The 14,823-nt window shown below is 31.1% G+C and overlaps 1 long non-coding RNA gene across 1 annotated transcript; it reads right to left on the bottom strand.

Moving 5' to 3' along the window:
- Positions 1-4,111: 4,111 nt before the first annotated feature.
- Positions 4,112-7,400, bottom strand: LOC126771905 (uncharacterized). The gene is made up of 3 exons (XR_007669580.1): positions 7,221-7,400; positions 4,919-5,247; positions 4,112-4,457 (listed from the first exon to the last, which is right to left on the bottom strand). It is a non-coding gene; the product is annotated as an uncharacterized LOC126771905 (long non-coding RNA).
- Positions 7,401-14,823: the final 7,423 nt, after the last annotated feature.

The raw sequence follows: 14,823 nt of genomic DNA on the forward strand, positions 1-14,823 counted from the left end.
AGCGTTTAGATAAAAAACAAATCAGTAAATCTGTCTTTGACAATCGTTTCAGAAACAAGTGATTAATTTTTGTATGAGATACAGAAAAGATAATAATTTAGACGACTGGACAAAAGCCTCCGTTCATGTCAAGAATTTTTAACTTATTTCACGCTGCTCCAATGAATAGTGAAAAAAAATCTGAAACGTGTACCTTTATATAGATATTATATGAACGAATGAGTTTCTATAGAACTATAATATGCAAGGGCAAGTTTCGAAAATTCACTGGATATTTGCTGAGCTCGTTATAACTCGAATTAAGGACGTCGTGGGTGTTTACAGATATTTAACTGCGCTCTAAGATAAGACACTTCAATAAAATATATGTATATAGATATGCATCTAGAATGTTCTATTTAGCATTTAATGAAACTGTAGAGTCGAGTTCTACCTTAAGTATTTTTGTATGGTACAATTTGCTTTATTGCAATTTGTGTGAATAGAAATGGTTTCTTATGAAATGAAATAAATATATTTCTTGAACGAGTGATTTATAAGTGTGGTATCGACAAGTCTGAATTATAAATAGACCATAAAAAAACTATAAAGGTTTTTTCTTATTGCATTAGGTAGGTAGAAATTGCAAGAGGGCCGCCTGATAGTAAGTGGTCACCACTGCCTATAGACATAAGCGCTGTAAGAAAGATTAACCGCTTCTTACATCGCCAACGCGACCTTAATCTTGGAATTTAGTTACACTAGCTCACTCACCCTTTAATTGCAATTGTATTACTGTTTGTGGTATATATATTGAGTGGATGGCACGCACCCAGACGGAATTGCACAAAGTATATCACCAAGAACATTAAACAAAAAGAAAAACTTTACTGGTGGTAGAGCTTTGTGCAAGCTCGTCTGGGTAGGTACCACCCACTCATCAGATATTCTACCGCAAAACAGCAGTACTTGGTATTGTTGTGTTCCGGTATGAAGGGTGAGTGAGCCAGTGTAATTACAGGCACAAGGGACATAACATCTTAGTTCCCAAGGTTGGTGGCGCATTGGTGATGTAAGCGATGGTTAACATTTCTTACAATGCCAATGTCTAAGGGCGTTTGGTGACCACTTACCATCAGGTGGCCCATATGATCGTCCGCCTTCCTATTCTATAAAAAAAAAACGAACGTTTTATACGTTCGTTTTTTAGTATATTTTTCAAATGAAGAATGTGTTCGATATTGTAAAAATTTAGTGTTGCAAAGCAACATGGCGACGGTTTGGTGTACTTGGTCTGTTTAATTATTACCGACCCTATATATACATATCTAGGCACTGAAGTAGCACAAAGAAATATAAGATCACGTACGTTTTCACTAAAGAAAAATTAATCAAATAATTAGTGTCTTAATTATGTATCGTAGCACTCATCTTAACAAAAATATCTCGACGCGAATAAAGGCGCAGATATTTACTGTGTGAAAAAGTAGGAACTAGAAGTACTGTAGTAAGTATTCCGATGTTCCGAGCGCACTCGGCGCCTTGGACACCGGCGAGACCCACATCCCCCCCCCCCCCACCGTTCCCATGGGGGAAACACGTAACGAGTTTTTCAGCGTTAAAAAAATGGCCACTTACCATCATTACCCATTTGTTAGTCTGCTTTAATAAACTAAAAATAAAAATGAAGTTTCCTTACTTGCTTTTTGTCCGCTTCACTTGGTGCAAATGTAAATAATAATAATAATAATAATAATAATAATAATAATAATATATTTATTTATTTTCTTCACAAAAAGCTTACAAAGTAAAATGTAACATTTACATAACAGCTAATTAAAGTGAAGACTGGTACTTGCAATAGATAAACTGTTTTACAAGACACCAGGCCTACACTCCCGTTTATATGAACAAAAAATAAAAATAAATGTATAAGCTGGGATGTAAGAAATAATACAAAATATAAAATAAAGTAAATAAGACGTCCATGCTTATGTTAGCGTTGGTACGTGTGTGTGTGTATGTGTGTGTGCGTGTGTGTGTGTGTGTGTGTGTGTGTGTGTGTGTGTGTGTGTTTGTGTGTGTGTATGTGAGTTGCATTTAATTCAATTTTAAAGGTGTAAATAAACTGTTTACATTTGTGTCATTTAAATCCAAAAGGTACTTAAAGATGAATTGCTTTAATTGTCTGTTTGTGTATTTCCTAATGTTAAGCTTGGCATGCAATATGTTAAATATTCTGGGAGCTAGGTAATTATAGGATCTTTGGGCAAATCTTGTCCTAAAAATGGAACAGGACATTTATTTAGTCTTTTATCATTAATCTGTGTTATTAAACCTTCACTGCTATGGAATCTGCGCGTTATTTGGTATATGAATAGCTTACGGACATTCAATACTTGAGTTGTATCATACAATAATGTGGTTGGGTGGCGAATTGGAAGTGCCAAAAGTACCTTTAATACTGCTCTCTGAGCTCTTTCTAGTCTGGTTAAATGCACTTGTGCAACACCTCCCCAAGCACATATGCAATAACTTAATAGTGATTCTCCCAGTGCTTTGTATGTTCTAATAAGTAAGGTAAAATTAGCTACTGTGCGTAGGTTTCTAAAGACAAAAATTAGTTTTCTTATACGACTACAGATAAGAGATATATGAGAATCCCAAAAATGACAAGTTATTCTAAATTGAAAATACGGCTTCGTGATATTCCCACGTAAAACATGATCGGATCCCGTGGTTTGTATTGATATTATATATACTCTAAAATCTTTCTCAATATATCGCAATCTATCTATCTATCGGAAAAAAGATTGAAATCGGACCGGTTATCGGTTGATGTTGATTAACGCATAGCAAACAAACATATTAAACTCTACAGCTTTAAATATATTATTATAGATAAATAGAAAAGTATTATATCATATTACAGGAGGCAATCGTTCATTATCTAATTTAATTAGAATCTATCCAATCGTTCGAACGTAATTGGATGACAAACATTCATTATTCGCATTTATAATATTTAAGATTTTAATTAATATAATATAATAATATTTTTTTATTAATATCAGTCAGTGCATTTTAAATTGAGCTAAATAAAATGGGACCAATTCAATTCGTTATGAATATATGATTTTCTTTGTCGGTTAGTTTCTTAGTGTACAGATCCCGAAGTCCGGGCTTCGAATTTCTTAATTTAATATTTATTAATTGTATTTTTAATTTTCAATGTAATTTTTATTTTGGAAATTTATATGAATCATTGGATCAATTTAGATACATATTTACGTATTTATTTTGTATAGCGCTTTGGGTAGGAAAAAGTCAATATGTGAATACGGGTGCATCGATCGAAGAAGTGTAAAAATTGTTTAACAATTGATTACCAAATACCAAATAGGTCTCGCAAAATAATAGTAGTAAGTATTGGTTATAATAGTGGTTAGTGGATTCATATAAAAATAATCGAAATTTTAAAAATAATACCAGAACAATAATTTACTTCGAGTGTAGAACCTTCTTCTCAAAAGGGAGAGGAGGCCTTAGCCCAGCAATGGGACATTTACAGGCTGTTATTGTTGTTGTAGATCAGTACTGGCCAAACAATCAAAACATCAAATAATTACAGGATTGCTTTCATTTCGTTTTGACGGTAGCTTAAATGCAATTTTTTAGTAGAAAGTCCCACTTCGCAACGCCAAAGACGAGGTTCTTGTTGACCTTTCTACTGAAAGACATTAAATTATGCAGAAAAAGGTCAAATAGCTGTTTTATCCTCATTTGTAAGGTACCCATAGTACCAAGTAATACATAGTACCAAGGGAAAAGCTTTGTGATTGAATAACGAATTAAAAAAAGCATTTTTTTCATTACAAAATTTGCCAATTTATAGTGCCAAGTAGTTATATATAGTTAGTCGTTAAATACAAAGTAACAGAACAAACAACAAAGACAAGTCACAATTCTGGCGCGATAGCAGATATAGAAGAAATGATTAGTTTTTTTTAAATAATGGTCTGATTTTTGGCTTTTTCTTTAGTCTTTCTTTTAATGTTACTGGAAATTTGGTAATTAAACAATCTTGATACTGAAAAAAGATTTTAGTTTAATTATTTAGTTTGTCTTTACATTGTCTAGTTTACTGTATAATGTTTGCTTTGTTTAAAATTGGAAAACTTAAATAGGTATACAATAAACCTTGGGAGGCGGTTTCATGTTATGATGTGATTAGATTTCTGTATGGCCAAAATTTATACGTTTACGATTACGAAACCTTTGGTAATTTTTTTTTTGTTTAATAGTTCGTTTTTTTATTCATAATAATTGTGGTATAGTTTACCTCCTAATTAAGAAAAAATGGAACATTATTTTGTTGTTAATTTCTTTGGAAGCTTTTGGCTTTTTGCTGAGAAGCAGTTTTAGTTGAAAAAAGTTCTTTTTTATGCTGGTAACCCTTTAAAATGTACTCCGACTTCCTGAAAAGGGAAATTGAGTTATGAAGATTTCTTACTTAATAAAACCTGTGATGGCCATCACAGGGGATCAGAGGGCTATGCAGTCGTTTTGAAATAATAGTGTGGTACTCATTTGGGAGTATTTGTGAGTTGTTTTAAATACGCTAAATCTCTCATATATACATACCGTATTAGCAGAACTAATTAAGTACCAAAACCGATCCCATGCTTATTCTCTCCGTGGCCGGCAAGCACCACAAAGAATATCTACAGAATATCCAAACGTGTCCTGGTTGTAACCCAATGTGAGAAAAAAATATAATCGTTCAAAAGGTATTTTCATAAAAAGTATTACTAACAGATTTTCAAAATTGTTATATATTTGTTTTACTATTTTCAATATATTATTTGATTTATGCTGTGTAAAGTCATTTTTATAATATATAAAAACAACCGTTACTAACCGCTAACGGTGCACTTACCGTTTACTTAAAAAATTAAGCAAAAATTCAACATTTCTATTTCTATCTGGGTTTTTATCATTTATATTATGTTTTTGTAAGGTGTATGTTTTGTAAGGTACACATTGTTTTAGAAATCTTGTATGTGATACATCAATTATCTTGTGATTCAATGATAAATGTGGTAATCGAGAAATAAACAGCGAAAAATATTCTCATTTCTACAAGGAAATCGTAAATTTGGCTTCAACGAATATGTCTTAAAAGATCATCTTGCGATAGAACCTCCTACAAGTAAGGAAAATGTGTTCTGTTCAAAGTTGGCGAGGATTCAGTAAAATTGTTCACTCCTGTGGAAATTATATTTTTTGTCAAACAAAAGCCGATTTATTTTATTAACTCTGTGAGATTGTATCATTTGAAATTGGAAAAACTTTAGAAATTACTATTTCCTATCGGATGAGTTTAATTTATTTTATGATTCTTTCAAGCAACTTAATGTGTTTTTATATATGCCTTACAATCTGAATTTAGCAAAACTTGGCTAGAATATCTACCGAGCGAAAATATATCGCTATTCAGTAATGGTTAAAGCGTGAAAGATAAATGTGCTCATGACACGAGTTGAGCCTTGAGTTTAAAGAATTTCATACGCGAAATTAGTATAAAAAAATACCATATTCGTTTTTACGATAAATTAAAAATAAGTGTTACATACAATTTTACAATCACCAAATAATAATTTATAATAAAAAAAAAATATTTACACCCAAAAGACCTGTACAAAATTTTAGTTTGCAGTGTTATATTAATTTAGGGTCTAGTTTGATGTGGCATGGATCTATAAGAATTTAACTCTCCACCATATATAATATTTTCATGTATTTGATCATGCGTTTCATCGGTTTAGTGTTTCTGGGTTTTTATGTCGACAACTAAGTTATTTTAATTGCAATTAGCAAGTATTGCCGTTTCGTGGCAGAATATTATGCAACGAGTTACTTACCAAACTGGAACAAAACCCTACAATCAAGTATGAAGTCTACAGATTTTACTCATTGACTAAACCCGTTTTAGCTACACTCACTTATCAATTAAAAAGGTAAATATAAACATTGGATAAAAATTGAAGCAATTTTCAGCTGCGATCTAAATTCAAATTGAATTTATATTCAATTATTGAAATTTCGGTTACTTTAAAATTGTTTTAGGTATAATATTTTCACGAAAAGTTTAACTTTAGTGTTAATTTCAAAAACCTATTTTGTAAAATAATATACAAATTTTATGAACACATTAATTATTTCTATTTTCCATGTTTTAAAATTATCAAAGTAAAATTGAAAAGAATTAAATTTAATTTGTATGTTAAATACACATTCACTAGAAAAAGCAGTATCCAATCGCATTGCAATTTTTATATTATAATGGTTAATATATTTATAATTTATTATATCAACATATTCGGAGAGAAAAGGGTCAATCGCCAGTCGCCTTGCAGAGGCGAATGCTGCCAAACTAAATTACATAGAAAACTTTGTATATAAGTTACGTGGATCTCCAAAATATTTAATAGTCCACGACACCATACATATCTATAAAGTTTTTACAGTAACCATAAATTTACTTAAAATAGGGAAAAAGTTAATCATCGCTTTAGTTTAATTTATTCGTAGTTTATAAAATGTTGTTAAGATTAATATTATTTGGTGTAAGCGAAAACAAAACAAGGCAATTCGGATTATTCGGTGTTTGTGCACATACTTGTGCACTATAATATGTCCTGCGCAGTTGGCTAATCTCTCTTGAGATTTGCCGTCGAGGCCGAAATCGGCTGGAGGACTATTATCATTATTATTAATTTTAAATATTATAAGTATGTCACTTGATGGTAGGGCTTTGTTCCGGTGAATGGATCAAATTCATTTGACTACAGGCAAAATGGACATAACATCTTAGTTCCCAAGGTTGGTTGCGCATTGGCGGTGTAAGGAATGGTTAATATTTCTTACATTGCCAATGTTTATGGGTGATGGTCGGTGACGGCAAACATCAGGTGCGATGTTGACGTCCGCTATATATTTGACGCAAAAAAAATTTCAAAATTGTACGACACAATAAAATGGGTGAAATGGAAGTTATGAATGAAAAAAAATGCATTTTTTCCAGTATCGCGTAATTCTTTATGAACATTTTTCACATATTTTCTCTATTATTTTATTTTTAGAAAATAGCTTCGTATTTTTACGTTTAATATTTGATAATATTTTATCAAATAATTTTTAATCTGTGTAATTTTTGTTATGACTTTCAAACAATATACCTGAGCACAGAAATAATTTTAAACACAGCCACTTTTTCTTATCCCAGAAGCGACTTTTGTTAATAATTATAATATTTGCTGTAATTTCCTTGTGTCAGTATTTGTACATTGGCTTTTATTTAAACTGTGTAATTAAAATGAAACATTAATGGTGTTATATAATCCTATATCTTTATACGCCTTTTACCAGCTTTCTTTATATATATATTATGATTTGAAATAGTATTAGCTATGTGTGTGTTTATTTTTAAGAGTTTTTTATGTTCGTATTTCTTAATAACTAATCAAATTTTATGGTTATTTCGTTTTAAACATTTTGTCATTAAAATCTATTTAACAGTTTCTTTTTGCTATAATGACTTTTTTTTATTATAAAAATAAAATATAAAGAAAAATATATGCGTATTGTTTTTAAGGGCGTTAAATTGGATGGATTGAATTCGATAAATTTTAAATTAGGTAATTTTAATGTCGTTTTTTTATTTGCTTCTAAATTTGATAGGAGACAAAAATAAAGTGTTTTATTAATATTCAAGTTTTAAATTAAACAACATATTATATATATGTGTAGTACAAAAAGTTATTTAAGCTTTATATTTGATATAAGTTATTAGATTTTAGTGGTAATAAATTATTAAGGAAATAAATTATTGATCTTTGCACTAAAACTTTTTTTTTTTTTTATAGAATAGGAAGGCGGACGAGCATATGGGCCACCTGATGGTAAGTGGTCACCAACGCTCTTAGACATTAGCATTGTAAGAAATGTCAACCATCGCTTACATATCCAATGCGCCACCAACCTTGGGAACTAAGATTTTATGTCCCTTGTGCCTGTAATTACACTGGCTCACTCACCCTTCAAACCGGAACACAACAATACCAAGTATTGCTGTTTTGCGGTAGAATATCTGATGAGTGGGTGGTACCTACCCAGACGAGCTTGCACAAAGCCCTACCACCAGTAGAACGAATTAGTATGATGATGATAAGCTTCCAACCGATTTTGGTCGCGCCAAATGCTATTATACTATTGTTTTATCACAAGCACCAAAAGTGTTTGAATAATTATTAGCAGGTATAAAAATAATTTCCTAGATTTGATCCTTACATACTAACTGATGAAGTAATACTACGTGGCTTCTGGGAGGTACAAGGTGTATTGGTTTTTGGGTGAAAACACATCTTACGTCACTAACAATTAGGTCGCAATTTTGAAAAATTGCTAGAAATCTTTCTTTACTATCATTGTGGGTTCAAAGTCTATGTTCTCTTCCTTGAGTTTTACATAATGAATATTGAAGTTATAGTTGAGTGCTGATTGGGATATGGAAGGCTTTTTGTATTGGTTTTTGTGGAAATAATCGCCACCAATAATCAGATCGCAATTTTGACAAGGTTCTAGGAAAATTTCTTCATTATGTTTTACTGGTTCCGATTCCATGTGCCAACTGAAGTTGGCATTGTTTTTACTCATCTTTTACATTCACCCATTACATAACTATTACTTGCTTTTTCTATTTTATAATATTTTTATAATAATAAAAAATACTACAGAAGTAATTCTTGTCGGTTACGGATGTTTGTGCCATGTTTGTATCACTAAACTATATTAGTTTTAACATTTAAATATAAATTACTATTAAAAAATATGATCAAGAAAAGTACATTAGTTTGGAACCTATTGAGTACTACTGGCTTAAAATTCATTTGCAAGATTACTCACTTATTAAAAGAAGCAATTAAGTTAAAACTTAAAAGAGATTACCATTGAGATAAATATGGCTGATGAGCTGGAACAACTAATTTTATTGATACTCAAAAAGTTATAATACTTTACTAAATATAATCTAGATTTAAAATATAAACAAAATAGTAAATACTGGTTAATAAAACAAATAAAATTCGTCCAAAACCATTGGACGTGTTGCGCTAAAATGCGGTGATATTTGAGGACAATTTCATAATAGGGTCCATGATTGGACGTGGCATCTATGTGATTGTTCCACATTTGTTGACATGAGGGACGTGATAGCTATCGTATAACGAAATGCGTCATAATAAAGTCAATCAGAATTGTGTTATCAATCATCAGTAAAAAATCATCACACATTTATTGGGATAGGTCAATATTTCGACATTGTTAAAATATGTAATTATAAGTTATAATTGTACTCTTATCCGACGACGTATAACATATTAATAATTTAATTAATAAAACAAAAAAATAAGATTTATTTATTAAAAAAGGCAATTTATAATTTTGTTAACTTAGCGTTGGAACCCGAACTAGGAGGCTTGTATCATTCGTATTCGTTTTATATAGTTTGTATTTGTATGCTCGGTTAACAATCGGTTAACAGTTTAAGCTATAACTAAAATTATAAAGAATGATACGAAGTTCCCTGCGTATCGTAAATGATATATTAATAATAATTAAAGTTAAAATGAGTAATACATTTACAAACCATAAAAGAATAAATAAAACTTTCACGCTACTCCATATAGTGATTGACTTAAATATTTTTTTTAGAATTCATCAATTCTTTCTAGCGATTTATCATAATAGTAACAAATAGCCAATACTCAAATTTTCGCATATGATGTCAAACGAGTTTCATTATGTTTCATGAAATCTTATAAGTCATGGAAGTTCTATCCTAACACATTTGTATAATGTCGCGCTGACTACCAATAATAATATCAAACTTACCACTCATTCGGATGAAAAAATAATTATATATAAAAATATAAGTAAAAAAGATAACTACTTGAGTGATAAGACCGCCCCTTGCATGTATCATATTACAGTCCGCAATTATTTTTATATAGCATGACTATTCTTAAGCTTTTGTTTTTGTTTTTCTTCTGTTTTTCTTTTACTTGTATTTGTCTTTTTTTTCTTTTGAGTGTGCAATAAAGTTGTTTAATAATAATAATAAGTATCAAATTATATTTAAAATTAATGATATCAGATATGGGTTTTTTTGGTATCATGTATTTATTTCCTTTTTAAAAAATAATAAGATTAATGTGAATTGCGTAGCCGTTTTGTGATATGTTAAAAAAACGCATATATATATATATATACATTTTTATTTATTCATTGGTATATTTGTATATTCAGTTTTACGTTATATGCGATGTATAATGATATTATATTTGATAAGAATAACGAATGTCACGTTGTGCGTTTTTTTTTTTCTTTTTAACGTATTTTATACGCTTAGCATGGCAAATAACTAACTATTCCGTAAAACTATATAAGAAACAAACTCGTAACTATGAATACACACGCAAAATATGATCGTAAAAAGTCAAAAAGTGACATGACGTGATATGCGAAATTGACTGTAATAAAAATTACGTTTAAAGGGTATACGCATTAAAATATCGTATCACATTAAGTTGGTTTTCGCCCGCGTGTTAGCAGGGGGCGAGGATTTTATTAGGTATAAAAAGTCTAGCATATGTCCTGCCTTTGGTTACAAGCTTGCTTCATACCAAAGTTCAATCAAAATTTGTAATGGTTTAACTATGAAAGCGTAACAGATAGACAGAGTCTACTAATAATAAATATTAAGTTTTAAAGGTAACAGATTTTTAAAAAAATGACTCGTTCGTGGTTTCAGTTATGCCTTATTTATTAACGGTTTAAAAGTAAAGTTAAAAATATCTGCGGTATTTTAGTATAGAAACGAAGAAGAAGTTACTTGTGATTCACATATTTGGTTTCCTATATCTTATGTTACGTTGTTATAATGTTGTTTTTATAATTATTATATAAGCCCTTATAAGTATTACATAAAAATGGTTATTTTGCTTGAAAATGATTAAATATGTTGCGTTGATATAAGCTAGAGCTATATCTTTAATTAGGTCGCATAGCAAAATACGTTCTTCTATCTTAGTATTCAGTTCATACCGCATTGTTTGAATATTTAAATGAGCATGTTAAAGAGCCCTAGTTATCCCTCGTAGGTAGAATATTTGATATATTTAAGTATGTTGGTATTATTTTTTTATATCAAACGAAAAATAAATTTTAAATTCGCCCATACAAATAGTTTGTAATGTAATTTTTCGCACATTATGGTTCTTAACCGATGCTAACACTTTTTTTTAATAATCAATTAAAAATACTTGTTAATATAAAAAAGCAAAGAGAGTTTTCTACATCAATTATTTTGACATTGATAATGATGATGATTTTGTCTACGGTTAGTAATTATTTTCAAGAGTGCACAATTGTGTGCGTAAATATAAGTGCATACACTCTATTACCTCACGTATCGGAAATAGTTCAGGCGCTGTTTTATGAGCAATCTGAGTCACAAAAGTTCTATAGTAATTAACACTAAAGGCAAGAAGCTGATAATTTTTTGATAGAAAAACACGATAAATTTTTAATGACTCGACCCGGGTCTTGAATCCAGGATCTTAGCATTTACAGTTTAATAAGCCAACTGTTAGAGCAGTTTAGTTTTTGACTTTACCAGGTAAATTATATAAGAACCTCATCCTAACGGTCATTAATTTTATATATCTTTTTCCTTTCGTTGGATGTAAACATTTTGAAAAAGACATTATTATCTATCTAATAATAGAAAATACGTTATTAGATATCGTTCCAACTTAAATGTTGCCATCCGTAGGACCCTCGCATTCCTTCATTATTCTAAGTATATTGATGACGGAAATTCTTTAAAGACCTTTCAATGCGTCTCCTTAAGGTATCCGGCGACCTTAGGGCTGTCAGTTTTCCTTCCGCTGATTTCGGTTTCAAAAGAGCTTGGTAGGCTTTTTGGCACAATGCCGAATTTATTCGCCTTACTTATGTGATAATTTGAACCTACTTAAAAAAAAGAGTTATATGTCTCTCGTGTAAGTTATGTCAAAAATCTATTAGCGTGTATTATTATTATTTTTTTTTTTAAAAAAAAAGAAGGTGGACGAGCATATGGGTCACCTGATGGTAAGTGGTCACCAAACGCCCTTAGACATTGGCATTGTAAGAAATGTCAACCATCGCTTATAGCCAATGCGCCACCAACTTTGGGAACTAAGATTTTATGTCCCTTGTGCCTGTAATTACACTGGCTCACTCACCCTTCAAACCGGAACACAACAATATCAAGTATTGCTGTTTTGCGGTAGAATATCTGATGAGTGGGTGGTACCTACCCAGACAAGCTTGCACAAAGCCCTACCACCAGTATTAGTATCTTATGCTGCCATGCCCCCCCTATTCACTGCTCTCTACTGCCTTGTGTGGGTGTTTCGCGTTTGCTATATATGTACTGTTAATATTTTAATACAAACAATATATTTTTATTTATATCCTCAATTTTTTGTTGGATTTCATTAATTACAAAAGTTATCAATTTCGATGTTTCATATAATAATACGCCAGTCGTTCCGTGACGGTTACTTTCTAAATTGAATCAATGAATTTGAATATCTATATCGATTAATCAAAAACGTGTAGATTCGTCTATGATGTAAGCCTTAAAGTTTATTCTATTGTGGTAGGTTCCCAAGGCTTTTCTATCTCTAAACAGCAATAGTCAGTATCGTTGCGTTCTGGTTTGAAGAGTGAATTGGTGAGTGTAACTAGAGGCACAAACTTTGATAGCAAGGCCTATTGGTGATATAAAGAATAGTTTATATTTCTTAGATCGCCAATATTTATGACGTCATAATCAGGTGAGCTCATTTGCGCGTCCGCCTGCCTATAACATAAAAAAGTCGTCTCATACATATATCGTGAAAAACCTTGTTCATTAGACCGTCATCAAAGTATACTTTTCATAGATTTTATTTTATTTATTTATTTTGTGTCAATTGATTGCTACGATTTAAGCCGCGTTGTATTTCGTATTTGAACAAAATCGACTTCAGGGAGTTTTTCAGTATATAAAAAATTTTTTAAAAGAAAACCTTATTATCTAATTTGTATGTTCAATGTAATCTTTTTATATCGGCTTGATAAATTTTACTTTCGAACAATATATTAAGTGAATTGTTAAAATATTACTTTTAAAAGTTAATAAAAGTAAAATCCATTACTTCGTTTCAAATTTTCAAACGTTTGAAATCGTTCAATCTGTATTTATTTTTGTAAAATCAAACAACATTTTATTACCAATCCATTCACTCAACTCGAAGTGAAAAATAGATTGCTTGGAACAAACCGTATTCTTATCTCCATTCAGTCTCGGTTTGTGTACTGAGATGTTCATTCGCAGCTCGCCTTCAATGTAATGGATGAAATACATTATCGAATGCACTACTGCGCTTTCAACGTATGATGGCTCAAACTTTTGATCTGCTGAAATACATTTACAGTGTTATAATCTTTATATTTATGTAGATAAGTGTTACTATGGCTTGACATATAATGTGCTGTTATGATACATACGCAACACTGGGGTAGACAGATTAATGTCCTCGACGAGAGAAGATTAACGTTTAATGCCGCAAATGGGTCCGCAGTTTACCAAGAAAGGAATATTATAACTATTCCGATTTATGCAAGTGCTGTTTTTATAAATTAGTTCGTATCAATTAAGACATTCTATCGAGATATGTAAGATGTGTTTGAGATTTAGCGTGTTTTTATATTGAATAAATTTTATTTTATGTTTCTTAAGATAAATTTCATATTGAAAATACATGGTGGCAAGCATTCACCTCCATCTATCACACTACAAAATTAATCACACCCTACACTAACAGTCTGCTGCCAACAATTATTTTACATAAGATGTTATTTTGCTTGTGCATATTAGTAAGTATATTGGAACTGGCCTTGTCAAACCAGAATACAGCATGAATTACTATTTTTGGCGGTTAATTAACTGACTGAGTAACTGCCAGTAGGCGCAGGTGGGCCTATGAAAAGCCCTGCTTACGATAATTGATTTCATTCGCTCATTACACATTTTGTACTAGTTTTCTAAAACGGTTGTATAAATATAATTTTATGTTTTGTTGTGACAGACATGTTTACATAGTAAAGGCATGTTTTAAAATGAATTTAAATTACATAGCTTACGAATTTTAAACATGCTCAAATTGTCGAGTATAAATGTCGACGTTACGGCGTTGCTGTGAACTTTATTTCATTTATAAGCATTCCATTTTTTTCAATTTTCGAATGTCTTATTTAATGCTGGTTCCACATTCTCGCCGTGAATACTCATGACCAGTGCCGGTTGCACTGCACTGGTCAAGGTGAATGATTTTCGTGCTTGTTCGCGTGCTTTACGCATATTAGCGTCGAGTATTCCGTTCTGAGTTTGTATTTCTGCCCGCAACAAAAGAGTTGTAAGGGGTGAACTTATCGCGATAGCGTGAAAGCTTATGTAACCTCCTTCAAGTGTTTTAATTATGGCAGTCACTGCCTTAAATCACTTTCTGATATTTCACGGTCAAGTTCAGTAGTGAATTTTGACCTTACAGAATAGTTTTACAGAACTAAGTCTGTAAGCAATTGTGTGTAGTAACAAATTTTTCACATTGATTTTGCTGTGAGATCGAAGAATAAAATTATACGCTCTAGCGCAAATATCTGGAGCCAGCTTTAAAACGAACGCCACGT

This window comes from Nymphalis io, chromosome 11, assembly GCF_905147045.1.
Source record: "Nymphalis io chromosome 11, ilAglIoxx1.1, whole genome shotgun sequence".
Classification (NCBI taxonomy): Eukaryota; Metazoa; Arthropoda; class Insecta; order Lepidoptera; family Nymphalidae; genus Nymphalis; species Nymphalis io.